The 11,578-nt window shown below is 43.9% G+C and overlaps 1 pseudogene; it reads left to right on the top strand.

The window, feature by feature from the left end:
* Positions 1-281: 281 nt before the first annotated feature.
* On the top strand, positions 282-11,141 carry LOC100068334 (cytochrome P450 2F5-like; annotated as a pseudogene).
* The last annotated feature ends 437 nt before the right edge of the window (positions 11,142-11,578 follow it).

An 11,578-nucleotide genomic window follows, 5' to 3' on the forward strand; every position in this document is an offset into this window, starting at 1 on the left:
CTGCCTATCTCTTTCTTAATGTTTCTCACTCTATCACTGCCTCTTTCTGCCACTGCTACTCTTTCTCTCATTCTTCCTCCCACCCAACTTCCCTCCCTTTCTCTCTCAAGTCGGATTCCTTGTCTCTATTCCTCTCTACTTCTTTTCCTCTCCTCAACTTCCTCTGTATCTGGGCCCTGGGGGAGGCATGTTCCAGATGGAGATGAGGGGTACATCTATCCCTTCCCCAGCCACAACCGCTCTCACCTTCATTTCAGATGCTGCCTGCAACTGCCTTAACCATGGATCTTTTGAGCACAGCCATCTTACTTCTGGCCCTGGCTCTTAGCTGTCTTTTCCTGACTCTTGGCTCAAGGCGCAAGGAGAAACTTTCCCCAGGACCCAGACCCCTTCCATTCATGGGAAACCTGCTGTAGCTTAGCTCCCAAAACATGCTCACATCCCTCACAGAGGTACTGAACCCTTAGCTTGAGGGCAGGGGAGACAGGGAGGCCAAATGTAACTTCTGTGTTCCTACCCACAGCTCAGTAAGGAATATGGCCCTGTGTACACCTTGCATCTGGGATCCAGGCAGGTGGTGGTCCTCAGCAGATACCAAGCTGTGAAGGAGGCTCTTGTGGACCATGATAAGGACTTCAGTGGCCAGGGTGATGTCCCCTTATTTTCCAAGTTCAACAAGGGAAATAGTAAGCCTGATCCTCCTCTCCTCTATCACAGAAAACACTTTCTCCATTATTGCAGCATGAAAGAGAGAGATAGTTACCCAATATTGGTGTCCCTCAGGGTCATTGATCCAACTAGTCACATCAGATGGCATAGAAACTGCACAGTCCAGGACCTGGGATGAAGTTGTCCAACTTTCACCATCCCCAGACACCATCAATAACTTAAATTTTACTTTTTTGTTGGAATCCCCATTTCCATTTCAAGCTCAACCTTAGTATCATCAACCTTTATTTTAGCATCAAAATAATACTCAACTTCCATCTCAACTGACAAGTCAAATGATCCAGAACCAGTTCTGACTGTCCACCTAGACCTCAACTCAATCTCTGTGATAAATTTCCATAATCAATCCCATCCTAATCCTATTGGTGAAAATGAATTCATAATTTCTCTCCAATCCTTAGCTCCATCTTCTATTCCAAATACTGTCCAATTTGGCCAGACTCAAATACCTATTTTCCTTCTAAATCCTACAAACGCAATCACCCAATCCAACACATTAAATAACAAATGCAACTTCAACCCAAACCAAAAGTCAACCTGAAAACCAACATACAAAAACCATCGCCTACTCCAATATCATTTGAAAAAGTAAAAACCTCATAGGAGAGTGAAATCAGTGTGGACTCAAAAAGAAAATCCAGCCGTGTCACTAAGCAGACTGGAAGGACAGAGACAGAAAGCCAGCTATAAAGTTAACTGGAAACATTGTTCCTCCCAACATCATGCAGTAGTTGTAAAATGCCATAAAGACCTTCTATTTTGAATGACTACTGATTTTTTAAACAATGACCCCAAGACTGCTTTTTTATACCCACCCACTGCTGGAAATATGCAATTATCCAATCACACATATCACAAGATTGCATCCAATTGCTAGGTAACCCCCACTTCTCCTAATCCCTCTTTAGAAAGAAAAAGTAATACAGAATTTACCCCTCTTAACTTAGACTTCTCAGGATTCTTAAGCAGAGCCCAGATCTTATACAAGGCACTTATCCCATCCCACTTTATGACTGGCATGCCATGGTGGCTCTGTAGTGTCTTTCCTCCGTGTATCAAGTCAATTGACCTGATTTTGTCACACTACACTTTTGTCCCTGCTGGTCTTTGGCTGATTATGATTTAATATATTCTACCCAGGCCCGTTATATTACCAACCTCACCAACTCAACACCATTCTGATCATCAATTTCAATACAATCCACTAATCCCATACTTGATCTAATCTAATTCTCTTGCTTCAACTCCTTGTCAATCATATTGCCCAACCAAACTACACCTTATCAACTCCATTGTAAACTCCAAGTGCATCCACCTCAAATGCTAGGTCTAGCCCTTGGTGACAATTCAATATCTTGTCTTATTTGGACTTGAGAAAATAGCTATTACTGTGTTTCTCAAACTTTTAAAGCACATATTATTTATTCAGAATATTAGGTTTAATGTTAATATGAAGCTAAAAAAGACGGAGGCCTAGCTGAAGGTGAGTGACCTGGAGACCTGCACCCTGGGCTCACTCTCTCAATCCTGCAGAGTCCCATGGGGAACCTATGCTCATTCCATAGGGTGAGTTCCAGATGTCTGACTTGCCTCAGAGTGTCTGGGGGCAAAAATCTTTCTATTAATATTGAGATCACTTCCCATTCCCTACCTTCATCTGCTCCCTCTAGCTTGATCTTATGACTACCACTGTCCATGTATATTGGAAGAGGGAGAGGAAGAAGGTAGATAAGGTCACCTTATTAAATTGTGGCAGTAAAACATCTGAGAACGTACATAGCGTGTTGTTAAAAACAGCCACCATCTACGTATTTCATACATAGTACAAAGAAAGCAACCTGGGGTCTGCCATATGCTAGCTGTGTACTCTTGGCAGGTAGCTTCCCTGATCTGACCCTCAGTCTGCTATTCTGAGGAGACTGACAGAAGATTCAATGAGATAATGTAATTCATTTGTTTTGAGGCCAGCAGTTCAGAGTCAAATAATTGGCCCTTACCCTCTCAAAGCCCTTAGTCTAATGGGGGAAACAGCCCTGTCACTAGGCAGTGATGTGACGAACTCATCAAGGTTGTGAAGGGAAAATCCTGGAAGCTCTGGGAGCCCAGAGAAGAAGACTGATCTGACTTGCGAAGATCAGGGAAGGCTTCCTAGTGCAGAGAACTTACGTATTCTGTGGTTCTCCAAGCAGTATCAGGGAAGAGAGACTCACAGGGCAGTGATCTCCAGGAATGAATGTCAATTGAACTAGCTCCTCCACTTTTCTTTCAGCTATTGCTTTCTCCAATGACAATAAATGGAAGGTCCTAAGAAAGTTTGCTGAACAGACTTTGCATAACATCAGGATGGGGAAACAGAGCTTCGAGAAGCGCATCATGGAAGAAGTCAGCTTCCTGATGGTAGAGCTAAGGAAAAATGAAGGTCAGCCCTGGTCCTGGCTCTTTGACATTTGACTTTTTATGTCAAAGTTACTTTGTATGGGAGTGCAGGTTGTGCACTGCAGCACTCCTGGAAGCTTCATTCACTTAGACTCTAATGCGAATAGCTTACCCTGGAGTGCTGCAACCAAGTATTCTGGTTTGGGGTGCTGTGTTCCCTTGATGAATAGTGGCAGGATAGATTGATGCAGTAGCAACTGTCATTTGATCCTGTTATCTGTCCATATGGTATTTGGAGTCCAGCATATGTAATTGTGGGGGAGATTATGATGATGATGGTGAGATGATGATTATACTTTGAACACTCACTATGTTTCTGGTACTATGCTAACCACCTCAGTTCACATAAGCCACACAATAATCAGGAATTATAAGGAAATGGAATCACAAAGAGATAAAATGACCATCTCAAAGTCATAACGCCACTTGGTGGAGGAATCAGGATCCAAATGTAAGTTGAACTGGCACTAGAGTTCACACTTAACCAATGCAGTACTCATCTAAGATATTATCTTTAGAACAATACCTGTTAAGACTTGAATGATTGCTGCGTGTCAGACGCCGTGCTAAGTAATTCACACATACTAAATCATTTCATCCTCACAATAACCACATAGGGCAGGAACCATTACAGAGGAGGACACAAAGGCCCATAGAGTTTAAATTACAGAGTCTAATGTCACGAAGCTAGGAAGTAGTGGAACTAGGATTCAAAGTCAAGCCAAAATTGGTGCTCATCCACGTCTTGCTCTGTGCTGATCCAAGGAAAAGAGAAACAATTTAAATAGCATTATGGAATTTCTGCTTTTGGTTAAGGTAGAGTAAAAGAGACTGGATTTTACCTCCATGTGAAATAACAAAAAAATGAACAGAATATATGAAATGTTGGGAGCTCAAGGGTATCCCAAGAGTTGGTCTGAGCTGAGGAAACAGAGCTGGGGGTTTAGGGAGGTCAAGCTCTCTAGACTTCTCAGAGAAGTAAACTAGTGAGGAGAGAGTGGCAAAAGTTGAGACTTCCAAACATCTGCAGAGGGTCTGTTTGTGTCTATCTGAGACTGATCAGCACATGTGTATGAGGAACTACCTGAGGGCAGGGGAAGAACCATGAAAGAGAAGCGTAACAGTCTACATAGCTCACTCAGGCTGGAGAGAGCTCCTGTTTCCTCCGTCCAGGTGGAAAATGTTATAATATGGCACATTAAGTAGGGCACTTGGAAGGATATTGCTTTAAGAGTTGTCTAAGATTATCCCTAGACTACAATATACTTTAATTCCATCTAAAAAAAGCCTAAAACAAGCCTCCAAAGGAAAAATTGTTTCCAAGTAATTTAACTGTACCCCATATTAGGGCTTAAGACTACTTATAGAAATAAAAATATACCTGGTGCCCAACAATATCTGGCAATGAATAAAAAATTACCAAACTTTTAAGGATACAGGAAAATATGGCTGATCTAGTTATCATTGTGTAGCACATTACACCAAAATTAAACATCTTAAAATAAAAAAAATTATCTCCCAGTTCCCGAGTAAATGCAGGAGCATTTACTGGGTAGTTCTGTATCAGAATCTTCCTTTAGGTTACTGTCAAAGGGTTGGCCAGAGCTTCATTCATCTGAAAGCTTGGCTGGGACTGGAGGATATGCTCCAAGCCCAATGATCTGATTGATAGCAGCAGCCTTCAGTTTCAAAGCACGTGGGCTTCTCTATAAAACTGCTCACAACGTGGCAGCAGGCATTTTCTAGAGTTAGTGATGTGTGTGTGTGTGTGTGTGAGAGAGAGAGAGAGAGAGGGAGAGAAAGAGAGAGGGAGAGAACTTAGATGGAATCCAAAGTGCTTTTTACAACTTAATGTCAAAGTAACATACCAGAATTTCTGTCCTTTTCTATTCATCACACAGATCAACCTTGCTACAATGTGGGGAGGGATTACACAAAGTCATAAATACCAGAAGTGGAGACCATTGGTAATCATCTTGGAGACTGCTACTCATGATCCATAATGTTAAGAAAAGTCAGTCAATCTAAAATGACCCAGAAATGACTCAAATGATAGATGTGGTAGACAAGGGCGTTAAAGCAATTGCTGTAACCATATTCCATAATTTCAAGAAGTTAAAGGAAAACATAGGCATGCTAAGGAGAGACAAGGAAGATGTAAAAGAGACTAACTTGAACTTAAACATTGAAAAATGCAATATTTGAAATAAAAACAATAATAGTAGGGATTTACACAAGATTAGATACTGCAGGAGAAATGATTAGGAAACTCAAAGACATAGTTATCAAACCTATAATAATAAACACTGTGTGAAAATAGAACACAGAAAATTGTGGGACAACTTCAAATGCCCTAATAGATGTGTAATTGGAAGTCTCAAAATAAAGAGAGAATACAGGAAAATTAAATAAAAGAAAGGATAAAATATCCCATAATTGGTAAAATTGAAAACCCAATGTAAACTACAAGCACGAGAACATCAAGAAAACTATACGAAGACAGACCGTAATCAAGTTGTCTAAAACTATTGATAAAGAGAAAAATCCTAAAAGCAGCCAGAGGAAGAAAGGCACATTATATAGAGCAAGAAAAATAAGAAGACAGTCCACTTACAGTTGGAAACAACGGAAGCCGCAAGGCAATTGAACAACCTCTTTAAAGTCCTAAAAGGATGAAAAGAACTGTCTACCAATAATTTTATGCCTGATAAAATTATCTTTAAAAAAATGAAGGAAAAAATAAAGACTTTTTAAGGCATACAAAATCAGAATGAAATAATCATCAACAGACCTTCACTACAAAAAATGTTAAAGGCAATCTTTCAGGCAGAAGGAAACTGATCCCAGATAGAAATATGTATCTACACAAAGGAATTAAGAACTGTGGGAGTGGAAAATATGTGGGTAAAAAGGAAAGACCTTTTTCTTACTTTAAAAAACTCTTTAAAAGTGTTTGCATGTTAAAGGCAAGAATAACAACAATGTACGGTGGGATGTCTAACACATGTAAAAGTTATGACAGCAGCACAGAGTCCAGGAGAAAGAAAATTGCAGAATACTCTCTTAAGGTTCTCATAGCATACGTGAAGTGTTGCATATTTCTTGAAGGTAGACTGTGTTCTGTTCAAGATGTATACTATAAACCTAAAGCAAACACTGGGAGAAAATACTTACAACTAATAAACAGCACCTACTACATATTATGCTCTGTGTTTAGTATTTTACATTTATAAAATGAATCCTCATTGTAATGTATGAGGTGGATGCTACTTTTAGCCCCATTTTAAATAGGAAAATGACATAAAGAGATGAATAGCTCTATGCCTTGGTCTTTGAGCCTTCATAACTCATGGGTAGACAAAAGTATCAGGTGCCTCTGCAGGTTTTGATGAAATGATGCATGTAAAATACTAACATTTCCCATCTCTGAAGGGGTCGTGATAGGAGAGGCCCTGAACTGAACACATGGCACAGACTCCTTGTGAAACTTCATGAGGTGGAAACTGTTATCTTTTCCATTTTTCAGAGGTGGAAACTAAGGCTCACAGAAGGCGGTAGTTGGCGCACAGGTCACATTGAGAATCAGGGGCCAAGCCAGGATTCAAACTTACTTCAGATTCTGAGAAATCTAGGGTGTAATGTGGTATAATGTCGAACTTATTGTGATGTATATTTCCCCTTATTTTCTGTATTTTTTCTGTTGAGTCATTGGGTCTTTGGGTGTAGCGCCTTGTGTGGTTTATTGATGACCGACATAGTAGCATGGTCAAACATGCCCTGTGGTACTGTACTGTATGGTTGCACTGAGACCCATAACTGGGGGCTGAGTTCTATAAGTTGTGTACTTGTGAGTTGTTTATAGAGTTTCCAAGTGTTCTGTTGCTGGATACTGCTTGTGTGTCACCTTTTCTGTCCTACTGCTTTGATTTATTGTGTCATGATGCCAATTGTAATGAGTTCTATACTGTCTGTCTTGTTGCTGTGTGTCATTTTGATGTTGCATATTGTACTGCAATTTGCCATTTTTGTATGTGTGCCTTGTGTTCTGGAATACTCCAACACATGTGTTATTACACAGCCATGTATTTTGTATGGTGCCCCTGTGTCTTCTGAAGTGTTCTGAGCTTCCCTGTGATTAACCTTATTATTGAATTTTGTTGTGTTGCAATACACAGCTGTCGTATTTGCTGTGAGTGTGGTTCCCATGTCTTGTTCAGTGTTCACTGGGACCTGCTGGGTTACTATATACTTTTGAGGTTTTGTTAGGCTATATGTTGTGTAGCCAAGTGCATGTTCTGTGCATCAATTATATTTCTGTAGATTAGTTGTATGTCATTTGAATTAGTTTTTTTTTTTGCTGCACAAACTCTGTTGTGTTGCACATTGGAGGTCCTGAGTGGTGGAGCAATCAGACAGTGTCCTCACCCTCCTTATCCCCCACCCACAGGCCAGCTCTTAGACCCCACTTTGGTGCTGAGACTTTCTCTGTGCAACATCATCTGCTCTGTGCTCTTCGGCAGCCGCTTTGACTATGAGTGACCATCAGTCAGCTCCTCAGTGACAACTTCCAGATCATTAACAGCCACTGGGGCAAGGTTGGCCATCTGCTGAATGTCCATCCAGGATGAGTTGGGCAGCTTTAAGAACTGGGGGACAAAACTTTTGGGTTGGGGGGTAGGGCATTCGAAATTGGGGAACAGAAAGATTGGGTGGGGAAAGAGGACACCAAGGATCAGAGATTACTGGGATAAGGAGACACCAAGTTCTAGTAGGAGGTGGCAAGATTACCCCACAGGGCAGGGGTTGGAGACACCTCATTGACCACTTCAGAAACCTCATCTCTAACCTCCTGGCCTATCCCACCCATTCCTCAGCTGACACTTCAACATCTCTTTTCGTGTCTCACCTCTCCGCTCTCCCTTCCTCCCCTGGTTTATATCTGAACCCACCCTTCCTTTTTGACTCTCTGTATTTCCACCTGCCCCTCCTGCCCCTGCCCCACCCCTAGATGTACAACATCTTCCCAAGGCTCCTAGACTGGCTGCCTGGGCCACACCAACGTCTCTTCCATAACCTGAAGTGCCTCAAGCACCTCATCACCCTCAGCATTTGTGAACACCAGGCCTCCTTTGACCCCAGCTCTCCCCGGGACTTCATCGACTACTTCCTCGCCAAGATGACACAGGTAAAAATTGCCTGGAAGTCCCATCTCTGTCTGACCTGGAGCTTGTCTGCCAGCCCTGCCCTAAGAGAAAACCAGGAAGCCCAACATCAGGATCAGGTTGGGTAAGCTCAGAGGACAGGATGGAATGTTCTGAGATGCTCCTGCCCACCACATCTCAGGTAGAGCCCAAATACCTGGGTGCTTTGCCCTAGAAAAATTAGTCAACCTCATCCTCTTCCTGAATCATCAATTAATGCTCATTAATGGTCACTAAGGCACCCTCCAAGTCTCTGCTTTCAGGCCTTGGAGTGAGATGTATCAGGCCTTCCTCCTCCACATCCCCCAGTTCACCCAAGGGAAGGTTTAGATGGGGCAGACACTGACACACAGAAATAGATGTACAAATCTGGTGGGGTAATGTTGTGGATGTTCAAGCAACAGCCTGTGGCTACATACACCCTACCCTCAGGAGCATCAGGACCTGATGACCCACTTCAACTTGGAGACCTTGGAGACCACCACGCACAATCTGCTCTTTTCTAGCCTAGAACCCTTGAGCATCACGCTGCTCTATGCCTTCCTCACTCTGTTAAAGTACCCGAAAGTTCAAGGTGCGCCCCTGAACCTAACCAGGAGCCCTTCCCATGCAGTCCCACTCTCAAATCTCACATTGTACAGAATCAGTTCTAAATCTCCCATCCAAAGAGCCCTCCCAGCCTTACACACGCATCCTTATAATTGCATTCTCCATCTTATTCAAAGGGCCCTGAATCTTGCTTCCAATCTCTCCCACATACCCTGTCACCATTTTCCAGACTCTCTGGAACTCTGAATTCAGCTCACATGCACAAGGGGTACATGACTCAAACCTTTTGCCCAGAAGCTTTGCTCACATACTCAGTTCTAGCCTCCAAAAATTCTCTCATATCTCCTGCTATCTGTCCACCCACATTTCCTAGAAACAACCCCAGTCCCTCAGCGCCATGACCCAACCCAGTCATTTTCCACCACCTGCTTCTGTGAACCGACCAGCCCAATTAGCATTCCTTTCCCTCCCTGTCTTCCACAAATCCCAACGAGTTCCTATGGGCCCGCCTCCTGCTTCAAAAAGTGAGAATAGTTTCCCCCTGACTATCCCACAAACTCCTACACAGAGGCCCAGCCTCAGTGACAGTGCCTTCAGCCTCTGATGCCCACAGCCCACGTACAGGAGGAGATTGACTGTGTGGTGGGGCGTGCACGGCGTGCACGTGGGGCCATGCCTTACACGAACGCCATGATCCATGAGGTACAGTGCTTTGCAGACATCATGCCGATGAGCTACCCACACCGAATCTCCAGGGACACAGTATTCCGTGGCTTCCTGCTGCCCAAGGTGTGTCACCAGCTGATATCCACCTGGGAACCTGACAACTGTCACCTAGACCCTGGCTACCAGCATCTGATACCCTCATCGCCAGCACTCAGGGCCTTGGCAACTGGCACCCTGAGCTATAGCAATGGCATCCAAGGTCCTGGCACCCAAAACGAGACCTCTTCCACAGGATTTCCTCCTGTGCCCAGACACCTGGAACCCATTCTGAACATCTCGCCCCTTCACAAGTCCAGGTTCTCCTTCCCAGGACCCTTCTCCAGAACCTGGGGCTCATGGGATTATCCCAAGTGTTCTCCGAGACCACTCCCCTTTCCCAGAACACCAAGTCAGGGATCTGAGATGCCCTTTTTGAGGAGGAGGCCAGGCCCATAACTCAGAACCCGGTCCACACATCTCAGTCTGAGACCTGCACACGGCTCTTGGGACCTCAGACTTTAATTCACCCAACACTCTGTATTTCAAGTCCCCAAGGCCTCTAGCCCTGGAGAATGTGTGTTCTGCTTCTGAGACCCATGCTCTGGCCCCCCATACCATTGATTTCCACATCTCCCACAGAGCACAGATGTTATCACTCTCCTCAGCACAGTCCACCAGGACCCCAGTCTGTTCATGACGCCCCAGGAGTTCAACCCTGAGCACTTTCTGGATGCCAGTCAGTGCTTCAAGAAGAGCCCTGCCTTCATGCCCTTCTCTGCTGGTGAGTAGAATGAGGATGGGAGTCACAGCCTTGGAACAGCCAGAATCTCATTCTCCTACCTACATCCCTCAGCCCTGATTACACTCCTCACTTTCACTGCCTTTATTCTAGCTTTAGAAACACAGAAATCCCAAGGCAGTGTCTGCTTTGTCTGCTCAGAGACACACCCAACTCTCACTGTCCAATTCTGTAGGTAGAGGCAGAGAGTGATGAAAACCTTTGAGGTAGATATTGTAACATGAAGTCTCCATTTGTTGCAAGAGAGTTGGTTCTAATTTTTCTTATTTTAGTCTACTGTCTTGATGGAAAAAATATTGATGTTTACATAGTAGCAAAATAATAGAATAATTGTAAGAGAAAACACTTATGATATTGCCAACTGTGCGCACCCAGCACAGATGAGAAAGACTACAGAAATGGTTTAATAATATGGAGACAGAAGTCAGGCCTGTGGGGTCTGCATCTTGGCTCTGTCACCAGTAGCTCTGTGGCCTTCGGCAAGTCACTTAACTTCTCATCCCATCTACCATGTCAACTCACACCCTATCCCTCCACCAGGGAGTTGGATGTGCTTGGGACAGTCCCTGGCAAGCATGGCGTTCTTCCTCTACCTCACCACCATCCTGCAGAGTTTCTCACTGCAGCCGCTGGGGGCGCCCGAGGACATAAACCTGACCCCAATTGGCCCTGGCCCCAACAAGATACCAAGACCCTTCCAGATGCGTTTGTGCAAATGCTGAGACTCCGCCCACATTCCTGCCAGTGCTTCTCATCACACTTTTTCTGTTTCATTTTTTTTGCCTCAAACCTTCCACCCCACCCCAAATAAGTCTTCTACTTGTTTTAAATCTCCATGGCTACCTGCCAATCCAGAGTCAGCAAAAGCATGAGGGAGGGGAAGTCTATGCTTCTCTTCTAGTCACTCAGGGACCCTGAAGCTTGTCCATGTCTCACCTTTCTCTGGATTTTTTGTTTGGTTTCCCAGTAAACTTATCATGGAAATAAATTCAATGTGGTCTGCCTTGATTTAAAGGAGGAGAATGGTCCTCTGGGAAAGGCAGAGGGAGGTCATCTCTGCCATTTCTGGCTGCAAGGAGGGAGCTGGAACAGAGAGGACGTCTTGCTCTCACCTCAGGGAAGCTGTGGTAGTGGAATCAAAATTTGTAGGGGCAGGCTG

The sequence above is a fragment of the Equus caballus genome, chromosome 10 (assembly GCF_041296265.1).
Source record: "Equus caballus isolate H_3958 breed thoroughbred chromosome 10, TB-T2T, whole genome shotgun sequence".
Classification (NCBI taxonomy): Eukaryota; Metazoa; Chordata; class Mammalia; order Perissodactyla; family Equidae; genus Equus; species Equus caballus.